We start from the raw sequence: 25221 nt of genomic DNA, 5'->3' as shown, positions 1-25221 counted from the left end.
GGATAAAGAGAATGCATGAGATAGGGAGAGCTGGAGTTCCTTGCAAGAAAACACACTCACACACACACACAAGAGAGATGGATGGTTGAATTTTTTCCTATCTTCTTCTCTTCTCTATAACCATATAACTGAAAGATAAGAGTACATACTACAAGGGAAAGTACTCTCCTACAATAACATACAATGGTCGGTCCATAGAGCAAACTCAACTATATAGTCTCGCACTATAACTATGCCATAACTCTACTACTCTAAAGTGGCTGTTGTCACACATATTGTTATCCACCGGTGGCATATCAATCATAATTTCACCAACCATGCCAGTGGCATAAGGGTAGAAGCTATCACCCAGGCAGGTCATCAATGTTTGTAGTACCAGTTGAGCTCGATATCTCAACACTCCCTCTCAAGCTCAACTCCACACTTTGCACTCGAAGTAAGCTCCTAAACCTGTGGAGCATCTATGTGCCTAATGCTTTCGTGAAGATTCAACCACCTGATCCACTGTGCTGACATATACCAAATCTACATCATCACTTGCTCTCTAGAACCTTCTTCCTCCTCCTAAAGTGATAATTCACCTTAATGCGCTTTGTTCTAGCATTATATATGGGGTTACTAGCCAACTGTATGCATCAAGATGCTTACGTTGGACGGAATGCCCTCACATTGTCACAATAAATGACAATTTTCCTATCCATGGGGTCACCCATATCACCAGGTATCTTTTGAAACCAAGCCACCTTAAAAGCTGCATTAGTACCACCCCTGTACTCTGCCTCTGTACTCAACAAAGAAATTGCTATTGGTTGTTTCTTACTACTCCAACTCACAACAACACTCCCAAACGAAAACATAAAGCCATTGGTAGACTCCCTATTTGTGACAATACCAGCCTAATCAGAATCTATATACCCATGTATCTGTATCTCTATACGCGCCTCATGGAAAAGTCCACAATTAACTGTGGACTTTATCTACCAGTGAATCCCTCTAGCCACATCCAAGTGTGGCTTTCTAGGGGCCTACATAAACTAACTCATAAGTCTAACATTATAGCTCAAGTTTGGCCTAGTAATGGTCATGTAGATCAAGCTACCCACTATGCACCTATATATAGTGGGGTCCTCCAAAAGCTCACTTGTATCTATGGAAAGCTTTGTGTTTTCCTCCATGGGCATTGAAATAGGCTTATATTCTATTATACCATACTTGGACAACATGTCTAAGCCATACTATCTCTGTAATAACAAAACGCCATGAGGTGATCTCACCACCTCTATGCCTAAGAAATATCACAGCTCACGCAAGAAATGCCATGTCTAAGCCATACTACCTTTGTAATAACAAAATGCCATGAGGTGATCTCACCATCTCTATGCCCAAGAAATAATGTAGCTCACCCAAATCCTTCATCTCAAATTTGTGCTTCTCAAAAGCCTCATGACATCATGTATGTCAGCATCACTATCACCAATGATAATCAAGTCATCCACATAAATGACTAATAGCATGATCCCTCTATTTGTCTTTTTTGCATAAAGTGAAAAACTTACATTGGATATCTAAAATTCAATGGCAACAAGATACTCCCCGATCTTGTTTGACCATGCTCTAGGTGCCTGCTTCAAGCCATACAGAGCTTTGCATAAACCTGTACACAAAATCTGGGTGTGCATCACTCCTATAACCTGGTGATTGCATCATGTATACTTCTTCTTGCAAATCACCATGCAAGAAGGCATTCTTTACATCCATGTGATGTAAAGACCAATTGCTACAGCCATAGCAATGACATCTCTCACACGGTTGCCATTTTTACAACCGGGTTAAATGTCTCCTCATAGTCGATGCCATAGGTCTACGCATAACCCTTGGCAACCAATCTTGCCTTATACTTGCTCACTGAACCATCTACATTATGCTTAACCTTATACAACCACTTACATCCAATTGCCTTCTTTTCTTTAAGAAAAGGCACTAACTCCCATGTTGCATTTGCATCTGATGCTACCATCTCCTCATTCATGGCATCTTCCCATTTTTTATTTCCAAGTGCTTGCTCAAATAAGAGAGCTGCAGAGGAGAGTTTTTTTTGCTGGCTGCGAGTATGGCTGGTAATCATTGCAGACAAAGGTGAGGCTAGCTGTGGCTGCTGGCGACCACTGGGGGACCACGACGCCTGGGGGAGTCACCTAGAAGGTGTTACGACAACTGGGGACGGGTAGCAAAGAAGGTGGCTAGCGATAGTAATCCCAGCAGAGGCAGGTACTTTGTTGGAGGAGGCCGCTTCTGGATGCAAGGAAGGAGAGACCGCCACGGGCGACAGGAAGGAGTGACGTCGACAGGTTGAGGAACGGGCGTTAACAAAGTGGAGCTGGCGGTGGGCTGGTAGCCACCAGAGAGTGCCTTGGTTTGTCGTGTTGGCGCAGGTGACTGGCGACTGGCTGGTGCTGTTGCTATAGGTTGGTGGCAGCTGGTGTGAGGGTGGCCGCCTTTGGGATGCAAAAGGAGGGTTGTGGGCTGGCGAAGGGAGTGAAGGAAGCCGAGTGAAGCCGGCTGATTTGTGAAGGAGGGATTTTTTGTATTATTGTGGATAAGTATGCGGTCTTTGATTATCTTGTGGTGTACAGAGTTTTGAGGTATCTCTATGTGGTGTTTCATGTTGGTTTTTGGTGCCCCCTTTTTGTAGTTGTTGTATCAAAGTTTGGGAGGTGAACGGCTATAGAGGTATGGTCTTTCTTCTTGTTTTCACCTCATACCAGCAATCCGACCGAAAACTAAGACTGTCCTGAGAGAGGGAGAAGGCCTCATGCTGCCATGCATCAGTGATCCTCAGTGACATGCAAAATCGCTCCCAAGCTGCAAGCTCCATGCCGTGCATTGTAACATGACTGCCTCCCACTCTATCGGCCGGGTCCTCAAGCATGTTGAAGTCTCCCCCGAGACACCAATATGTGGCCTCTGGCAATGCATCCGTAACCTGGGTCCAGAACTCTGCTCTGGCAGCACTAGCATGGTTGGGCGCATAGACATTGAGCACGCCAAAGAGCTCATCATGCGTCCTCAGAATGACATACTGTGCTCTACCAGGCACAATGATCCCTCGATCCACAATGACCATGCATACTCCTCCCTGCCCACCCAAGGGGCCAAACCCTACTGCAAACCAAAAGGTGTCCCATCTACCAGGCATCATCGAACCATATCTCTGGATCCTGCTCTCACCCAAATGGTGCTCCTGCAACATCAAAATGTCAATACTGCCCCCAACCAGGCATCTCTGAAGCTCCTGCCTCAAGCAGCCACGATACCGTATATAATGTGCGCCGCCAAGGCCCTGTACATTCCATGAGATGATCCTCATGGATGACCTGCTGAGGTGGATGATGTCTCAACCGTGCGGCGGGCCTTCGCAAGCGGCTTGGATGGAGAATAGTCCCCATCCGAGCGGCTACGAGCCTGCCCACCACCCGGTGTGCTGCAAGAATCTCGGATCAGGCGCCAGTGGCTGTGTCCCATGGCGACTGCCTCCCGCTCAGACATAGCAACCTCGTGTATGCATACATATCCAGGGTCGCGTGCTAAGTCTGCCACTATACGAATGACCAAATGTCGAATCCCTGAGGCATCCACACTCCCTGGATCAAAGAAAAAAAAGAGCCAACTCCCATAGTCGGCCTATCACATCTGTCACCTCCAGATCACTCACATGATGAGAAAACTCAACTGCCTGAGTCTTCAAAGTGCTAAGAGCGAGATCCATGGTCCGCCGCCGCTCCCGGTCGCGAGGGCCACAGAGAGGGAATGAGAAGGCCACCGCTGAGTCAAGTGCCTCCTCCCCGCGGGCCGGAGGTATCACTACATGAACTCTGATGGGTGCTGGCTCATGGGGGCCCTCTACTCCAAAAAGCCGTGTGAAGGAGTAATCAAAAGCCTCTGAGCGTTGTCTAGTGTCGAGACGACTCAGCCGACTGCGTATAGAGGATAGCCATGAAGCCCGAATCGGCATGGTGAGTCTCCTCTGCAGTGCTCGAGCAAGGTCGGTGCTCAATGTCCTCCGGATTGTGCAGGTGAACGCCAGGGGACTGCCAGGGCCTCCCGGGGAACTGCGACGAGTGGGGGGGGAGGGGGGGCAGAAGGGGGTGGAGAAGGAGCCGCTACCGAAACCGGAGCGGGGACGAGAGGAGGCGAAGGTGGAAGCGAGGCGGGAGGGTGGGACGGAGGAGGGGGGGGCGAAGGAGGGGGTGCTGGCATCTCCTGGTCCTCAGTCGGCGGTGGGGTCTCCTCCTGGAGGGGAGCAAAGCTGTTCCTCATGGGAACCCAATGATGCTGAGACTGAGGCTGCTGCTGCATCGATCTCTAGGCATGCTGCCGTGGCTGTCTCCCTCGACGCCCCTGTCCAGGCTGCCACTCCGAGGTCTCTGTGGGCTGGGCAGGTGTCCCAGAGGCTGCCTGCCAAGCCGCATCTATGGGCGGGCCATCATGGGCCTGCTGCTGCCGGTGAGGGTCTGGGTCTCCCGCGTGGGCAAGCCTTGGCCAGCAGGTGGCCGACCTGCCTGCAAATAAAGCACTGGTTCGGGAGCCTCGAGAACTCCACTCTCTAATCAATCCACCCCCCCCTATCCTGGGTAGCTGAATGACCTTCGAAAGGGAGGAGATGTCAGGAACCAAAACTCTGACCGAAGGTAGCCCCCAGCTACTCTAGCCACCACTGAAGCGGTTGTGGGGCCAGTCTCAAGCACCGAGCCCACCAATGCTCCAAGCCTCGAAAGGAGTGGAAGGTACTCGCATGGAGTCCAGGGAAGCAAACTGTAACATGGAAAAGGCGCTCTCCCTGCTCGACCGCTGCTAGGTCAAAGCCATGCTGCCAAGGTCTGAAGAATGCCCGAGCCATGCTACCAAGGTCTGAAGAATGCCCGAGCACCCCTAATGTCAAGGGGACTCATGGCAAGGACCTAGGCCACGCTCTGGGTAGTCTCGAACTCGATCTGGTAGTGTCCACGGCCCAGTAGCTGAACGTCTAGGATCCTGGAGAAGATCCCGGATCTCCCCTCTGCTGGGGCGAGTGCCGACTATACAACAAATGGTGGAATGTGCCTAGAGGCGTTCCACCTCTGTGGCGAGGCTCGCTTCCTCTTCTGGCAAAAGAGAAAGCCTGATGGGGGTATCCTCAGGAGAGCGGGCGAGGAGGCTGCAGAAGAGTCCCTCTGAGGTGGGGCGAGAGGAGCCTCCATCAGAGTTTGAAGCTATGGCGAAGGCGGAGCGAATGCGGAGAGGCCTGCAAGAACCGAGCTGCACACAAAGACGGTAAAAGAAAAGGAAAGAAACCCCCAAGGGACGGAAAAAGCCAGAAAGAAGAGGAGGGGGGGTAAGTCGGCGAAGAAAGAACCCTTGGGGGGGGCGGAAGCAACGCGACAGGGGGGTGGGGGGAAAGAGAGGGCTGGCGGAGGGGGGGTCAGGGCGCTAAAGAGGGGAGGAGATGGGCGGCGGGCGCTTAAACACAGGAACACCAAGCAAAGGGGGGCGCACAAGCGAGGGCAGGCGGGGGGGCGCGTGGGCAGGAAGGGGGACTGGGCGTGCGGCCGCCGCAGCGCGAGCAGGGGGGGAAGGGCGGGAGCTTCAATGAGCGTTGATGCCACGAGAAGATGCGTTCTTTGATCGTGCATTACACTTATGTGTTCTCTTTAAGGTCTTCTTAGTTTGGACCTCTAGTTCTAGTTCATTAGTCTTTCTAAGGGTTGTTGTAGCCTTTTAGGGCTGTTGTAGCCTTTTATGGCTGTTGTAGCCTTTTAGGGCTTACACCTCTAGCTCTTTGGCTGCTTACTTTAAAGTTAAAACTTGGGATTTCTGCTTATTGGCATCCTTGTACTACCACCCTCATCTTGGCTTAGAGCCTTATAATGCCATTAAGGAGGATTGTATGAATAAGGGGGACTGTATGAATAAGTCTTCCTTATAATGTCATTAAGGGGGTCTATATGAATAAGTCTTCCTTGTATGCTTAACAAGAAAATTAGAATCATATTCTTCTACCACAGGGGGCGATTGCACCCCTAAACACACACATAAGTTTGTGCACAAGGAGATTTTATGTACCTTGGTATGAAGAGCAGGGGATGTCATACAAGCCATTTTGTGGGGTTTTTACAATTCTATGATATCCTCTCAAGAAAGGAAATTTAGATCAATGATTCAGACAAAACTCTTGATCTCCTAGCTTTGCTTTCTCTTTCTACATTAATTTCTTTATGTTTTCCCATAAAAGGTAAGTCAACAAGCACTTTGGCTCATTTAACCTTGCCCAAAGAATCCTTGTGAGAAGTAGAAGAAATGGTAGAGAAAAGTCAACAAGAACTTTGGCCCATTTAACCTTGCCCAAAAAAGCCTTATAAGAAGCAAAAGCAATGGTAGAGAAAAGTCAGCCAGAAAAAAAGTATCAACACAAAAAGCCAATTCCATGAGCATGGACAAAATACATTAAGGATTTGTGATTTTTCACATCTCTTGGGCGATTTTGGATGCTTTAGTTTCAATTCCCGTTTCACTTGGAAACAATCCCTATAAGCATGGTTGAATTCATACTTATAGCATATTCCTCTGTAAGGAATTATGTTAGAGTTGGACAAGGGATCCAAAGTGCTTGGAGCACTCAGGGGATTTGGTGCAGGGTCTTTGTGAGGGCACTGTGCAATGCGATATGGGCCATTATGGCTCTTTCTCTTTGTTGCACCATGGTTTTAAATAGAGAGGCATAGTATATGGGTAAAACTTGTTCATCAAGATACCCATAGGCATCATGCTACTATCGTTTCTCCGATGGGTCTTATTGGTCATAAGACTTATGGCTCTTGCTCTTTTTTGCACCATGGCTTTAAATAGAGAGGCATAGTATATGGGTAAAACTTCTTCATCAAGATACCCATAGGCATCATACTGCTATTGTTGCTCCTATGGGTCTTATTGGTCATAAGACTTATATTCCTTTTATTCTTGGTTTTTTATTTTTATGGGTAGGGTCACTGAGTACTATTGTACTAGTGTGGTTCTTGGAGGAACCAGTTGAGGTGGTAGTACCATAGGTGGATATTGCAATTGGGGTAATCTATACATACCTAGGTAGACACTAGAGCTTGTACCTTAACTAGTGGGGCTACCAAGGCTATTGGTTGATTTGGCATAGGGGCGCATCTATCATGGTGATAGAGTAGTCTACACTATTGGGTTTCCTTGGTACCAACAATGAGTTGCATCATGGTTCTTGTGGCACTGTAAGTATAAAATTGTTAATGTCTAGGCTTCAACATTGTACACTCCATACTTGTATGATTTTGACGTGGCAGATTGTGTACGAAACCAATGTAACCATTAGTTGGCAAGGCCAATGATTTCCTTGGCACGGGGATCATTTTTTGTGGTGCCAAAGTCCACCCTTTTGGGTTTCCTTATACCAAGAATGAGTTGTGCCATGGTTCCTATAGTGTTGGCAATGAGCACAAAATTTTTGATGTCCAAGCCTCAACATTGGACACTCTGCACTTGTATGATTCTGTAGTAGATTATGTACCAAACCATATCTCTTCATCATGGGAATAGGTGCAAGTGTCTTGCTTGAGGTGTTGGCCTTGCGGTTAATGTAAATAGGTGAGGAGATTCTCTGCCAACTCATACATGCTCATGTCCTTAACTATGGCTCTAGTTGGTGGTGGTTGGGCACCCTTGGTCAATGAGGCTTTGGATGATGCATCCCCTATCTCTTGGTTTGGGTGGACGACTTCTACATCCATGTCTATTTAGGGACTTGATCAGAAAGTGTGTGTTCATTTCCTTGGATGACATACTAGTTTTTTAGCTACAATCGAGCAACTACCTACCCAACCTTCTAACCTTATCGTTATAAATATAGTCCTACCATTCATTAGAAATATCTCCTTTCTATGCTAAAGTCGTTACATGTGTAAACTACCTAATCTACCCTCTCACCTTTCCATCATAAATATACTTCTATCCTTCATTAGAAATATACTCATTTCTATGCTACATTTGTTGCATGTGTAAACTACCTACCCTACCCTCTAACCTTTCCATGATAAATATACTTCTATCCTTCATTAGAAATATACTCCTTTCTATGCTACATTTGTTGCATGTGTAAACTACCAACTACCTACCCTCTAACCTTTCCATCGTAAATATACTTCTACCCTTTATTACAAATATACTCCTTTCTAAGCTAAAGCTATGTAAACCAAAATTATACATGAGAATTAAAATTACACCTCCTTAATTTAATTTAATTTTTTATTTATTTATCTTGTAGCCTTTTATTCCCTAACCTCTTCCAAATTTCTCCGAACTCATTCAAATGCACCAAACATGCAAATATTTATTCAATAAGTTAACCACCCCCATACTTGACATGTTAGCACATCCTACGCATGGACCAAAAATAAAGAAATATAGCATGCTATCCACCATGGTGTGATTGTGCTCTATATTGCTATAAATAATATAGATAAAGGCTTAAGAAAGATTCATTTAGAGACCTACCTAAAACATCTCGAGGCTCATGAAGTGGGCATACCAACAATAAAGGTATGTAAGGACAAGAGGAATCTTAACATATATAAAAGGCTCATGAAATGGACGTATCAACAATGAAGGTATGTAAGGACAAGAGGAGTCTTAACATATATAAGGCTACTTAAAAATACTATTTGTTATATTTGATAATGAAAACTAGGCTTGGATTTTTAGAGGATAGTGTTCGTTTGTTAGTTCTAATAGAATGATTAAATGGCATAGGTAGATGCATGCTAAAAAAAATTCTCAAGTAGCTGCATAAAATTCTCAAGTAGCTGCATAAAATTCTAAGATGAATATATTTTCCATTTCTTCAAATTTCATAGAGTAACATTAAGTCACTTTTATGGCTTAATTTCAAGACAATGATGGGTCCTATTGAAATAGCCATGTTACGTGACCATCAAACTAATTACATAACATGCACTAGATCATGTCAATGACATGGACATTATATTTATCTTGGGAAGGTGGGTGGGTCATGGACAGCTCTCTCTCTCTCATATTCAAGTGGCATTTTGGTCTCTCTCACATACACTTTGGTGTGTCTTCATATAGATCATGTGTGATCCCTTGGGTGGACCATGGATCTCTCTCTCTCTCTCTCTCTCACACACACACACACACACATCCATGATCCCTTGGGAGGGTCATATCTCTCTCTCTCTCTCTCTCTCTCTCTCTCTCTCTCACACACACACACACACACACACATCCATGATCCCTTGGGAGGGTCATAGATGTCTCTCTCTCTCTCCCTCTCTCTCTCTGTCTCTGTCTCTCTCTCTCACTCTCATCCATGATCCCTTGGGTCATAGATCTCTCTCTCTTTCTCTCTCATTTAAGTGGCATTTTGGCTTCTCTCGCATCCACTTTGGTGTGTGGCCATGTATGGATATGTTTCTCTCTCTCTCTCTCTCTCTCTCTCTCTCTCTCTCTCTCTCTCTCACACACACACACACATAAAGCATGTATAGATCTCTCTCTCTCTCTCTCTCTCTCTCTCTCTCACACACACACACACACACACACACACACACACACACACACACACTTGCTGATAGCTATCAATGCTATGATTTTTTCCCAAAGACAAGGGAAACTACTAGATACCCACCAATACACGCTATACCCACCAATACACGCTATCTTGACCTGTGTGCGTGTGGGCTGGAGACCGAAAGGGTTCGACATGTTAGTAAGGTTGTTCCTGCTGCTGCAGCTCACCATCTTGCTGGTCTTCCACGTAGCCTGGTTCTATTACCCCTCTCTCTAGAGCTTCATCGCCCTCTTCAAAACATGTAATTCTCTTTAGCAGATCAGGATGAGGCTTCTTTCTATGTAAAACTCCTGCAATTCGCCTCCTGTTGTTGTATATAATCAGATGATGGAATCCATGGACAAAATTTATTAGAAAACGCCTTGAATTACTGTTTATTTTTCCTCCAATAGTTCAATTCGTGATCATTTTGGAGATTCCTGTGGTTTTCGATTTCAATTTATCTGAGAGCGTGCGTGCGTGTGTGTGTGTGTGTGTGTGTCTGAGAGAGAGAGAGAGAGAGAGAGAGAGAGAGAGAGACCTGTTTGCTGTGCGACCTCCTGCTGCGATCCATGTAACTAGGGTTTCTGCTCTTTCGACCTCCCCGCAGAGTCTGCTGCGCACCCCGTGAAGTGCCTTCTCTGCGTTTTCGCCTGCCCAGTGTGCCCGTGTGTGTGTGGTGTGAGAGAGATTGTATCTGTGTGTGGGTGTGTGTGAGCACCAGTGCCCGTGTGTGTGTGGTGTGAGAGAGATTGTATGTGTCTGTGTGTGGGTGTGTTTTCAGCCCCCCAAAAAAAAAAAAAAAAAAAAAAAGAAGAAAAAAGTGGGTGTGTGTATATATTGTTTGAGTAGTCTCCCTTTTATGTCTCCTTCTTCTTTCGAGCGGATTTTCACCCACAAGCGCAGGAAGATATGGGGAATCGGGTAGATGAAGATGGCAGATGTTTGCACGGAGGAAGTCATGGGAGGGTCCCCTTCCAAACCTGAAATTTTTCTAATGGACCCAATGAAGCAGTATGTGCAAAATGCAATCATTCTGTTTTTCCTTAGCAAGATGCCTTCAACCCAAGATGTGGATCAATGGTAACTCTCCGTCTTGAAAAAACATGCTATGTAAGGAGTTTTCTTTGGTGCTCGTGGGTTTTATGCGGCCTTGCTTTCGGATAATGATGTAAAAAATCAGCTATTGGAGATGTCTCCTCTTATGTTTAACACACAAATGGTGCATGTGTTGCCTTGTCGCTCACGAGGGAATTCCAAAGTTTGAGAAAACATAAATGCCCAGTAAAGGTCGAGGTTGTAGACTTTCCTCGCATGTGGAGACACTTGCTTCCTTGGATTGTGGCAGGATTGGGGAAAGTAGTTTGCCCCCTAGAACAAATGGAAACATGAATCGATTTTGCACCTTGTGGGATATTGACAAACCCATCCTTCCAGGTATTGTCATTAACTCAGGGAACCTGGATAGGAGAAAGGCCTTTCAAATTGAAACGGGGAAAATTTGCAAGCACGTGTTTCCAATGTGGGAAATTCGAACATATGCAGTTAGAATATGTCCCAAACCACAATTGTAGCCGCCTCCCTCGGCTATCCCTAAAGAGCCAAATCTTGTCACTGCAAGGCACAATATCCAATAGAATGCCAAATTGCCAAACGTTACACAAACTTAGAACAATGTAAATGAAAAAGGCAAAGGAAAGCAAGTCTCGATATCTCAACCAGTAACTCTAGCGTGTACCTCGAAGCAAAAGGGGAAAATGCATGTCTCAAAGGCTTCAGAGGGTTGGATCTTGCCAAAAAAGCCTCTTAAAGAAAAGCGACCGATAATTGAAAGAAACTATATGGTTCCTATGTCAAGAAGCCAAATGTCTATGCGAACAAGCAAGACGATGGTACAACCATTATTGATGCTTGGGCAAAAAGTACAAAAGGCACAGATAAGGATGTCCCAATTTCAAGATAGCATTCCTATCTTGGGGAGCATTCCGATGCTTACTTTGAAGATGATGTTGGTAATGATGTGTTGGATCCTGGTGATGTTCCCACGAACACCGCTTCATGTCCTATAATTACAATTTCATGGCCTTCTACATACTCTCCATTGTATAAACATGACTGCACCGATCAAATGCATGACATGTAATGTCTGTGGGTTGTGCAAACCCAAAAAATGGTAACTTTTATGGTCTTTGTTGCTAGCATGAAGCCATAGCACAATCAACATGAATTTACTAGTATAGTCAATTGGGTTACTTTGCGGGATATAGCATTTTTTATGCAAGCACAGGGGACTACTCCGGTGTGTTTATGATGGTCCGCAATGAACTACGCCCAACTCTTACATTCAATAATCTAGATGGACACTAGTTGGTTGTACAATATTTGTTACATGGCGAAATTTTTGAGTTTGTTGCAATCTATGCGCACACAACATCAGCAAAGCGGGTTGCCTTATGGGCTGAAATTAGACCTTATCCATGGTTGTGAAATGCCATTATCTGTGAAGATTTTAATAATGTGTCCTCTTTTGGAGATAATTCCTCGAGGCACTCGCACATGCTAGCTTTGGAAAAGGTTGTTTGGGCAAACATGGTTGACAAAATACATGCACTAGATTTATGGCCTCATATCACACAAGGGATGCCTGGTTACATTTTCTCCTACTCGGCCATATTTTCTTATCGTGCTAGGTTGTACAGATGGTACTTGCTAAATGCAAATCAATATGATGAATTTGTTTGCAAAATGTGGATTGACCATGCATTGCAACTATCAGATCATGCTCCACTATGGATGGGTCTCTATTTTGGATTGCAAATAGATGGTATGCCCTTGTATAACAAACGCATGTTACAAAAAACTATAGCTATTTGTTACATGATTGCTTCTAATAAATGGTGAAGGATGTCATCCCTCCGCAGCCCAGATGTTTCAAGATCCGAATGTTGCGTGGTATAGATTTGTGACCCGTATGCAAGCTGTTATTCAAGATTATGGCAAAAGCTTCTTGTATGAACAAAGGGAAATGGTTAACAGAAGCCCAAGTCAAATACTAAGCCTTGCAAGAATTGGCTGATGCACACCCATTACAATTTGTTGAGGAAGAAGCTCTTTGTATTGCTAAAGAACAACCCACAGACATTATATGGACAAGAGAAAACTAGAAAAATGGAAAGTGAGAGCCAGGGAGAAATGCTTACGGGATAAGGGCTGCTCCTCTAAACATTTCTTCAAACAGCTCCACCATGCCCGACAAACTGAAGATAACATTAAGAGGGTTAAAATAGACACATGAAGATAGATGTCCACAAAGTGAGAAGTTGTAGATGCATATGCGATGTGTTATGTGATGTGAACGAATATGATGTGATGAGATGTGGATATGGGTAGATGCGAGTGGATGAGATCTGATGCGGATATGGGTAGATGCGAGTGGATCGCATAAATGAGGAAAGATGTGTTGAGATGGAAAATGATGTGATGAGAATGGGAATACATATGAAATAAATGAGGATTGATGTGGAACAATGTGGAAAGATTTTCGCTATAGAAACTGTATTTATGACCTGTTTTTAAAAGACTGTTTTATGTCAAAAATGCTGGGGAAGCATTTTGACCATCTTGTGAATGAGGTCGTGGGAGACCTATCTGTTAAAGTTGCAATAGCTGAGAGACGGAGAGTCAACGGAGGATGTCGCGTGTAGCAAGTTGGCCGAGGTCTTGACCAGCCTCGGTTCGATTTAAATGGTGAGCTTCCGGTACGGTGGATGAGGGACCAAGGAAACGGCCTATGAGTGAAGCGCTAGGTGACCTGCGAAAGGATCCTACAGGGTGCTGGACCATACGGTGCTCGGGCTCTGGGTCGCGGAAGATACCCACACGTGCATCGTGGAAGATATTGGAACAAGGAGTAAGAGTTGTTTTCTGAATTCGGGCATGGATTTGGTTGATTGACCTTGCTGGTCCTCAACAGATGAGTCCATGGCTCTTGTATATGGATGTGTTGGTTGATCTTACTGATCTTCGACGGAGATTCCATTTTTTATTTTTATAAGTGAATATATTGCCGGGTACTATGAGCTAGGAACTATTGAAAAGGCCCCTGAGTGGACAGGTGGTGAGTGTTCTGGTTGCCAATGATGCCATAAGTACACCGATGAAGAAAAAATTAAGAATTAGGATTCAACCGGATATTTTGGAAGATTATGATCAATGATACTATAGTTTCATTAAAAGATTCTTTTAAAGACAGCTGAACCTGTGAAAAAGGCAATTTTATATTGGGTGTGTAAGTGGTGTGACTAGTTTTAAGTTTGCATGAATATCCGGCTAGGGAGCCTGGGAACTCTTTTCCCTGGTACCCGGGACAAAACCTAACCAAATTCTTAAATGGATCCCATCAATACAGTGGTTGGGCAGTTGGCTAACCCACGAGACTGGATGGTGTAGGCTGGACTGATGGATCCTTAAAATGAGACTCAATTCTATTATAATACGATAGATGAAGTAAATCTCGGATCAAAAATGTTCTATGGAAAAGAATCAATGGTTGTGCCTCTCAATGAGGAAAAAAGCGTTGGTCTCTATGATCCAAATGCAAGTCTTTTCCTTGATCTGACTATGATACTTACGGGTTTGGTCAGATCAATTCAATTAGTTAAGGCTCTTAACTACGTTAGAGTAAAAATATCATGGAGGAATCGCCCGTGCTTTCTGGGCGAGGGAAGTTTTTTGGAGTTTGGTTTTGGAAGAACCAAGGGATTAGTCTCTTGTTCGGATATTCCTTGGCGAGGCCGTGAGTGAAGGACCCTGCCCTGCGCAAGAAGTGCTACTTGAAAAGATGCAGGGGAGAAGAGAGCTTGAATTCTTGCAAGCACACACACACTCACAAAATCCTAAAAGAGAACACACAAGGTGAGAGGCTGAAAATCTTCTTCTTCTTTACACAACACTCAACACACCATATACAAAGATAAGAGTACACACAATACAAAAAGGTACTCAACCAAATACATACTAGGGTTCTCTATAGTGTGAACCAAACTAAATGAGATGGCGCTATAACTTTGCCAGTCTCTAGAATGGCTTTCACACAGCCTGTCAACCCACTGGCCGCATATCACCCATGATCTCACCAACCATGCTAGTGGTGTAAGTGTTGGGCCTATCCCCCAGGCGGGTCATCAGTGTCCACCGCCTCACTAGATGAGCTCGATATCTCAACACTCCCCCTCGAGCTCAACTCCATCTCATGTACACCAAGTGAAGTCCTGAATCTGTGGAGCTTCTCTGTACCCAATGCTTTGGTGAAGATGTCAATGACCTAATCCTGTGTGCTAACATAAACAAGGTCAACGTCTCTTGCTCCCAAAACCTTCTCTCTGACAAAATGATAGTGGACCTCTATATGCTTCTCGTGCGAGCATGAAAAACTAGGTTCCTGGCCAACTGTATACTGCTAATGTTGTCACAAAAAATGACAACTTGTCTATCCATTGATAGACCAAAATCTACAAGTAGATTTCTCAACCAAGCTACCTCACATGCTGCCATAGCAGCACCTCTGTACTCGGCCTCTGTAGTACTAGATAGAGCAACCGTAGGCTGCTTCTTGCTGCTCCAAGTCACAGTAGCACTCCCCAAAGAAAACATGAAGCCACTAGTAGATCTTCTATCTGAGATACTGCCAGCCCAATCAGCATCTGTGTACCCATGTACACATATCTCTGTCCCAGTTTCATAAAATAGTCCACAATGCAAAGTAGACCTCACATACCTCAGTATACATCTCAATGCATCAAATGCGGCTTCCAAGGAACCTGCATAAACTGACTCACCAACCCAATAGCATAGCTCAAATCTGTAGCTCAAATCTGGCCTGGTGATCGTCATGTAGATTGTGCGCCTATACATTGTAGGATCCTCCAAAATCTCTCATGAATTTGCACTCAACTTGCCATTCTGATCCAATGGCACTGAGATAGGCTTACAGCCTGTCATCATACCATACTTGGACAACATGTCCAAGCCATACTGTCTCTGCAGTAATCCAATACCATGTGGTGACCTAATCACCTCAATGCCCAAGAAATATCTGAGCTCCCCCAGATCCTTCATCTCAAACTTCTATCTAAGCAAGATCTCTACATCAAAGATCTCTGCATCATGGTCCCCCGTAATGATCAGGTCATCTACATAGATGACAACAAGCACAACCCCTCTATCCCTGTGTCTCACATATAGTGAGAAATCTGCATTGGCTACATGAAAGCCAATAGTGACAAGATATTCAAAAATCTTGTCAGACCATGCTCTTGGTGCTTGTTTTAAGCCATACAAGGCTTTCTTCAACCTTCAAACATGCTCGGGGTGACTCACATCCTCATAACCAAGTGGCTGCAACATATACACCTATTCTTGCAAATCCCCATGCAAGAATGCATTCTTTACATCATCCATCTGATGTAAAGACCATTGCTTTGACGTAGCCACTGCTATCACAACTCTCATTGTTGCCATCTTGGCAACTAGGCTGAAAGTTTCCTCATAAAATCAATGCCATATGTCTCCGCATATCCTTTGGCTACCAGTCTAGCCTTGTACCTGCTTATGCTTCCATCACTGTTATGTTTTACTTTGTACACCCACTTGCATCCAATGGCTTTCTTGCCTTCACAAGTCTTAATTCCATATAGTGCATCCATCTCCTCATCCATAGCTTTCTCCCAGCACACATTTCCAACAGCCTCATCAATGCATATGGGCTCTACAACCTGCGCACAACTTTTGCCATGTATGCATAGTGATGTGCCACATAACCATCATAGGTAAACCTCTGCACAGGATTCTTCACTCTCCTAGATCTTCACAGCTTTGCATTTATGGCTTCCATATCTTTCTTTACACCAGGTGTTCTCATAGCTGGTATCCCAAGATCCTTATCAAGGCTCATCTCTGAGCCACTAGACTCTCCATCAACGTGAGAATGCCCCCCCTGCAGAAATGTCAGGCATACTAAGGGGCTCAACCACTTTCTCTTTGCCTTTATGTGATGTACTAATCACATTTACAGGAGTGGTATTATGACGCAGCCTGCCACTCCATGGTCTATCAAACTGAACCACTAGATGAGGACTCTCCTGGTCCACTCAAAGACTATGATTGCTTACTTGCATTCTGTGCAACCACATTTCCACTCACATCAGCCCCAACAACTTCTTTTTCACAGTAGCATACAAGCTAATCATCTCATCAAAAACAATATCCCTGCTTACCCTCAATTCACGTGTAGCAGGGTTATAACACCTGTATCCCTTTTGCTCAAGGGAATACCAAATAAACACACATTTTTCAGCTTTTGGATCTAGCTTAGTTCTCAGCTCATCTGGCACATGCACATATGCAATGCATCCAAAGACTTTCAGATGAGACAAATCAGGTTTTCTACCAGTAAACCTCTCCTGTGGAGTTACATCATGTATGGCTGCAGTTGGAGTCCTGTTCTCATGATGTAAACTGATGTAGAAACAACCACAGCCCAATAGCTATGCGGCATATTCTTCTCTCCCATCAATGCTCGCACAATCTCAGCAATGTGCCTATTTTTCCGCTCGGCAACTCCATTTTTCTACGGAGTGTATCTACATGTAAACTGTCTCTAAATACCATTCTTCTGTAAAAATCCAGAGAACTCATTGGAGAGGTACTCTCCCCCTCCATCTAACCTTAGGCACTTTACATGTTTCCCTCTTTGCTTTTCAACCATAGCTCTGAAATTCTGAAAATGAGTGAGCACCTCACTCTTCTCCTTCATGAAGTATACCCACACTTTCCTTGTGTGGTCATCAATAAATGTCACATAATACCTACAGCCTCCCATAGACATGGTCTTCGTAGGACCCCATACATCTTAATGCACAACATCTAGTGCATTTCTGCTCACATTTTTGTCACGTAGAAATACATGCTTTGTTTGCTTTCCAAATTGGCATGCTTCACATATTTTCTGCATACCTTCAACTTTAAACTTTGGCAGCCCTGTCACAATATCTTTAGTCTGCATAGACTTCATTCTCTCTACACATTCACATGTCCAATTCTTTTATGCCAAATGTCTATGTCTGCAACAATTCCTAAACCATTTGCAAACATCGCAGCACTCACTTCAAGCATGTTTACATTCAATGTAAACATTCTGCCCACTCTGTTGCCTTTTGCAACCAACCTGCACTTGTCTTTAAAGTCTTCAACATAACAACCATCAGGGTTAAACCGAACCTGCAAACCCTGCTCAATCATCTGGCCACCCAACTGAAACCAGATTCTTTGTTATGTTCGGAACATGAAGCATATCTGCAAGGTAATTCACTTTGCCATCCTGCATAGACAATGGCACATCTCCAACATGAGCAATTGGATGAGCAATGTCATCCCCTGTTTCCACAAAACCTGGTCTTTCAAGGTTTTTCATCTCCTTGAACCACTCCCCATGACTTGTCATGTGGTTCGAAGCACCTGAGTCAACATACCATACATCATCTTTATGTGCTGTTTCAACATTTTCAGACATGGCATTACACCATGCTGCATAACAACCTTTCATTATCCTCATTGTTTCTGCTCGAAGATGCACAGTTGTTTTGCTGCAATTTCCCATTTTGCATGTCAGCCTGCTCTACTTGACCACCTCCTTGGCCATGACCATGGCCTCCTCTACCTCGTCCTCTTCTTGAACTTGTGTAGAAGGCCTGTTGCTCTGAAATGTTTTTGTTTTGTGAAGACTGTTGGTCTTCACCCAAGCTCTTCTCTTCTATAATCAACATAGACACCAAATCTGTGAAATTGGGAATGTTTTCCCAAGTCTGAATAGACGTCTTGAATGCCTTGTATTGTGGCCCGAGACCACGTAGACAGATTTTCACCTTATCATCATCATCTACTGAAACGCCAATAGATGCAAGGGATTCTACAATACCCTTAATCTTCAATGCATAGTCATTCACAGCATTCTCTTTTTCTCTAAGGTATGAAGTTCATTCTTCAACTGTATCTTTCGTGCCTTGGTATTCATTTCATAGAGTTTTACCAAGGTGTCCCATGCCTCCTTGGGGGACTTGGCATCCTGTATGTGCCCAATCATGGTGTCCTGTACATTGATAGAGAGCCAATACATAACTTTTCTGGCTCCTTGGTTCCAATCCTTGAACTCTTTCACATCTGCAGCAATTGGATTGATCTCCGGTATCTCCAGTGCCTCTTCATGCTGGCCTTCTATATGTAGTCCCAGTAGCCCTTTCCCATCAGGAAATTTGTCAACCTGAACCTCCAAGCATGGAAGTTGTTCTTGTCAAGCTTCTTAGCAACAATCTGGTTTATGCTATCATTTGACATCTTGCCAAACACAAATTTACCACAAACAGCACTCTAGTTTGTCCTGCACAAATTGTTGTATTTTTTGCAGCGGTACTGTACTACACTCACATAACACAACCAGTGACCTCAATGTGCATACATACACCTAATGGCATTGACCTCCTTGCAGTACACACAATGTCTGCATAACCAATCTGTCTTCCTGCAGTTCTTAAAATAGAGTTCTGCATAGAATCGATGACTTACTCGCCCGCAGTGCTCGAAATCGCCTGCTTTTTGAAAAACGGAGGTCCTAACGCGCCCGAAACAGGTTTTCAGCCTGAAAATTTTTGTTTGATGTTCAATAGGACATTATAGTTGCCCTACAACTTTTCTCCCGTGAAGAAAGCTCCTCAATCAGAGATCGTTTGCCGGTGCCTCCCGTAGAGCTCCCGACACAAGGGTGTAGTCGCCAACCAACACAAATAGGGAGGAAGAGTAGATGAAGCTCTTACCCTCGTACCGCTTCCTGTGCTTCTCTTGCTTGCAGCTCAACTCTTAGCATGTTTCAGGCTCTAATACCATGAAAAGATGCAGGGGAGAAGAGAGCTTGAGCTCTTGCAAGCACACACACACACTCACAAAACCCTAAAAGAGAACACACAAGGTGAGAGCCTGAAAATCTTCTTCTTCTTCACACAACACTCAACACACCATATACAAAGATAAGAGTACACACAATACAAAAAGGTACTCAACCAAATACATACTAGGGTTCTCTATAGTGTGAACCCAACTAAATGACCTAGCGTTATAACTATGCCAGTCTCTAGAATGACTGTCACACAGCCTATGATCCCACTGGCCGCATATCAACCATGATCTCACCAACCATGCCAGTGGTGTAAGTGTGGGGCCTATCCCCCAGGTGGGTCATCAGTGTCCACCGCCTCAATAGATGAGCTCGATATCTCAACAAACACTACTTCTGCTCTGCTAGTACCCCTGGATTTGTTGCGCGATGGGGGCAAGGATCTTTCAATTTTCAAGACCATCAATAGACTCTTCCATAATCCATACCAATACAAAAGCTAAAACACACAATAAAACCCCTAGTTCAAAAATACGTCATAATACTCTAGAACCTTACAGAGTGGGGGGAGAGAGAGAGAGAGAGAGAGAGTGTGTAAGATTCCTCCCCAACCTCTCAAGAAGTCCAGTATCTTCCCCTGTAATCAAATCCCTCTTCAGAAATATAAAAGATCTTGTTTCTACCTGTTTTGGCCTAGAGAGAGAAAATCTTCTAGAGAGAGGTGATTTAGTTTTTAAATATTTTTGGATGAAAAAATATCTCATCTTATTAAAATAAATTCCCTCAAAACAGAAGTTCAAAAAGAATTTCAGAAGGTGCATTAGAAATAAATTACAATCTGTTCAAAAGACCTTATCCTAAAAGGGTCCAAATTTTTTGAAAATTTTAAATTGAGGTTCCTATGGACCAATAAGATTAATCAAAATGTAGGGAGAGGAGGTAAATTGAAGAAATAAATAAAATCTTCCCAAAAATGAGTAAATACTCACATAAGATGAAGAGTGGACTAAGGACCAAAAGAAATACTAAAACAATGAATTTTTTACACCTCAGAGTGGGGATTCCCCCTCATGAAGTAGGCACCTTTTTCCCATCATTGCTTTTGAATTTTAAATCAATAAAATTACATATTTCATCTCTCCTCTCTCCTAATTCAAAACTAGATCCAAAAAGTGAACTAAACTGACCCAAAAATGGTCAAAAATTGACCAAACTGATTTGAAAAATTCTAGAATCAGTTTGCTTGGTTAGAAGCTCACTTTTTCCTATAAATAAAAGCCTCCCCGTTTGTAGAAGCTTAATAGTGTTTTATGCACTGTTACTCTACTCCTATCCAGAGCCAAAAATAGTGAATTTATTGATAATTCATTAGTTTTTGACCATTTCCTCTTCAAAAGAATTGGTGGCCACTCTTGTTGCAAACAAGAGTAGATCCCTCAAACCATCAAGCCAAACGAAAGCTCACAAAAATTCATGTAAGCTAGAAATCCTACTTTTTCTTTATTCCATTTAATGGTTTTCTAATTTTTGTTTTCTTTAAAATGAAAAATGATGTTATGCCTTGCTGGAAAGGCTTTCCCCCTCTCTTCATTCCTGAATTTAGCCTTTCTTTATCCTAGATATGTAATCAAATTGTTAGAATTAAACTTTTCATATTGTTTCTCTTTAAAAAGTGGAATTTGATTAGTTTAGAATGCTTTAAACCATTTGGGATAATTTCTAGGTAACTTGAGAATGAAAAATTTTGAAAAATGGTCAGCCATACAAAGGAGGTTATGGCAAAAAAAAAATTAAATTTTGTGAAATAAGTTTTATCTTTTATTATTCAAAAAGAGTAATCCCCGCCGTTCGTGTATTCTAAAAGTGTTATTTTCATTCTAGGCATTGAAAAATGCATATTAGAAATATTTTTATTATAAAAGTGTTATTTCCATTAGAATTAATTTCTATGCATAGAAAGATGCATATTGAAGAATTTTTTTTATTCTAAAAGTGTTGCTTTCATCAAAATTGATTTTTATGCATAAATAGATGCATAAAAGAATTTTTTTAATTCTCAAAGTGTTACTCTCATCAAAATTGATTTTTATGCATAAATAGATGCATAAAAGATTTTTTCTTATAAAAGTGTTACTTTCATCAAATTTATTTTTTATGCATAATAGATGCATAAAAGAATTTTTTTTATTATAAAAGTGTTACTTTCATCAAATTTATTTTTTATGCATAAATACATGCATAAAAGAATTTTTTTTATTATAAAAGTGTTACTTTCATCAAAATTGATTTTTATGCATAAATAGATGCATAAAAGATTTTTTTAAAAATTATAAAAGTGTTACTTTCATCAAAATTGATTTTTATGCATAAATAGATGCATAAAAGAATTTTTTTATTTATAAAAGACCCTTCCCCCACATAACACTTTCTCAGGAGCCCCACCTCTTTTAAGGATTCAGAGGGACGAGCTCAGAAGTGAGAACCGGTGTTTTGGATGCTAGGGTTTTGGTCACCAGCTAAAAGATTGCCCGACTCCTGCAATGTCAAGGGGACAGGGAAGTCAAGGACCTAGAGTGCACAGACCAATCCCTTCGTATCAGTGCCCAAATTAGGGAGATCCTAGCAGAGCTCGAGCTCAGCCATCTGCCTCTGTCCAGAGTAGCCTCAAAACTCTTTCCCAGAACTGGGCCAACCAAAGAGAAAGAGTTCCGCCTCTCAGACTGGAGCAGCCAAAGCAGTCACAATAGCTGAGGTAGTGGAAGAGGAAAGAGAACAGATTTATGCTGCAATTGAAAACCAAGGGCCAAATCGCCAATTCTCAGTCATCGATACTCCAGCTGAGTAGTATCAGGTGTTGGAATTAGGGTTGCAGGAATGCACACACAACTTCAAGAAGATGAGGAAGCTTAGCACAACACTGTAGTGTATTATGAGTGCCAAAAATGAAAGATAACCAACCCTAAAAGATAATGGGCGTATATACAATGCACGGGAGAAAAAACCTCCTAAAGAGGGAAAAAGTGCCCCGGCGATCCTAAGTGTGTTCACACACATCACTACTATAATATGGTAACAAATCCCCCCTGGAGTGATGCGGTGAACAAGAGCTAGCACTCATGTATAGGGAAGTGTCTAGCTATGTGGACGAATCCACAAAAGGGAGTAAGCCCAAAGCTTTGCGAAAAGCTTCGAACTTTTCACGAGGCAGAGCCTTTGTGAAAAGGTCTGCAAGGTTATCCTGTGTTGGCACATAAGCCAAACTGATCTCTCCTGCAGAGAGTCTCTCCCTGACATAATGGTAGTGCACCTCAATGTGCTTCGTACGAGCATGGAACACTGGGTTCCGCGCAACTGCCAATGCGCTCTGACTGTCAGTGAAGATGGTGGTGGCAGATGGCTGCCCAACACCCAAATCAGCCATAAGGCGTCTGAGCCACACACACTCAACCGTAGCTGTGAAAGCTGCCCTGTACTCAGCTTCACAACTAGAAGTGGCCACAGTAGGCTGCTTCTTGCTCAACCATGATATGCATGAGCTTCCAAGCATGAAGCAAAAACCACTCGTGGACACGCGTGTGTCATAACAACCAGCCCAGTCAGAATCTGAAAAAACATGTAAATCTGGCGGCAATGATCCCCCCTTGGGATAAAACAACCCAAGATGCCGAGTACCACTCAAATAGCGAAAGATACGCTTCACTGCCTACCAATGCTTAATGCCTGGGCTATGCATAAATCTGCTCACCTGTGAGACTGCAAACTGAATGTCTGGCCTCGTAATGCATACATAAATGAGGCAACCAACAGCTGTCTGATAGAGTGTGACATCAAAGTGATCTCCAGCATCATGAAGACTCAACTTCAAACCTGTCTCCATTGGAGTAGCAATAGGCTTGCAGTCTTCAAGGCCAAATCTCCGCAACAATGTTTCAATATACTTTGTCTGACACAAAGCAATACCTCCATCACACTGCTTAAATTGTATCCCCAAATAATGATGCAAATGCCCCAAATCTGACATCTCAAAAGAGGCATTCAAATCAGCCTTAAAATCAGCAATATGACTCTCATTTGGTCCTGTGAGCAGCATGTCATCGACATAGAGAGCAATGATTAGATGTACACCATCCACACGTTTAACATACAAAGTGCTTTCTGTTGGAATATTCTGAAACCCATGTGCAGTCAAATATGCATGTATTTTTTCATACCAAGCTCGTGGAGCTTGCTTTAAACCATATAAAGCCTTTTTTAACCTGCACACTTTGTTTTCCTGCCCTCTTTGAACAAAACCACGAGGCTGCGATACATACACCTCCTCATGCAAATCTCCATTTAAGAACGCAGTCTTTATGTCCAGCTGATGTACATTCCAACCATTATGAGCTGCTAATGCACAAATGCTACGAACAGTGGTCATACGACATGTGGGAGCAAAAGTCTCATCAAAATCAATGCCCTTCTCTTGAGCATAACCTTTTGCAACAAGCCTAGCCTTATGGCGATCCACTGTGCCATCAGGCTTACGCTTCAATTTGTATACCCACTTAGTGCCAATGGCCTTCTTGCCAGGGGGCAAGTCACATAAAGACCATGTACCATTCTTCATAATAGCATCGTATTCTGCTTGCATAGCAGCCATCCAATTTTCTGAACTTTGTGCCTCATCAAATGAAACAGGCTCACTTTCATCGCACATACTAGAAACAGCCAATGCATAACAATCTGACGCATAAGAGGCACCATGAGAGCCAGAACGAGTGCGACTAGACAAAGGGGCATCCAACTTGCTGTCACGCAAAGTCTGCACCAGCCATCTAGGCATATTCCTAGAGCCCTCAATCTCTTGTCTCTCATCCTCAAGTGCATCATGCACATCTGCATCAGATATAGGCTGATCTGTGCCATCATTTAAAACCTGCATAGGCTGAAAAACTGCCTCATGAGGTATTGCACTTGACTGTGCACCACTGAAAAGAGGCAACAATGTATCATAGACATCACGTGAGCTGATATCTGTCTCCTTAGTACATGAAACCAAGGGCTGAACTGCATCTTCCACAAATACAACATCACGGCTAACCAAAATGCGCTTTGTCTGTGGATGATACAAACGATAGCCTTTGCTCTCAGCACTATATCCAACAAAAATACATTTGATAGCTTTGTCATCCAATTTTCTGCGATGTTGCACAGGCACTAATGCATATGCCAGGCAACCAAAAACACGTAAATGGCCAACAGATGGCTTGCGGCTATGCCAAGCCTCATATGGAGTGACAACCTGTAATGCTTTGGTGGGACACCTGTTTAGTACATAAGTGGCACACATGACAGCCTCAAGCCAAAAACCATGTGGTAGACTTTGACTCTTAACCATACATCTTGCCATTTCCATGAGAGACCTGTTTTTTCTCTCAGCCACACCATTTTGCTGTGGTGTATACGGCACTGTACATTGGTGTTTTATCCCACGCTCAGCCAGAAATGCATTAAATTCTGAAGACATATACTCCCCCCCTCGATCTGAACGGAGGGTGCCCATCTTACTTTCTGACACATTTTCAGCCATAACCAAAAACTGTTTGAAGCACAAAAACACTTCGGACTTTGCCTTCAAAGGATATACCCATGCATGCCTGGTAAAATCATCAAT

The sequence above is a fragment of the Cibotium barometz genome, chromosome 59 (assembly GCF_041138505.1).
Source record: "Cibotium barometz isolate CiBa-2024 chromosome 59, ASM4113850v1, whole genome shotgun sequence".
Lineage (NCBI taxonomy): Eukaryota > Viridiplantae > Streptophyta > Polypodiopsida > Cyatheales > Cibotiaceae > Cibotium > Cibotium barometz.
This window is presented reverse-complemented; position numbering follows the sequence as displayed.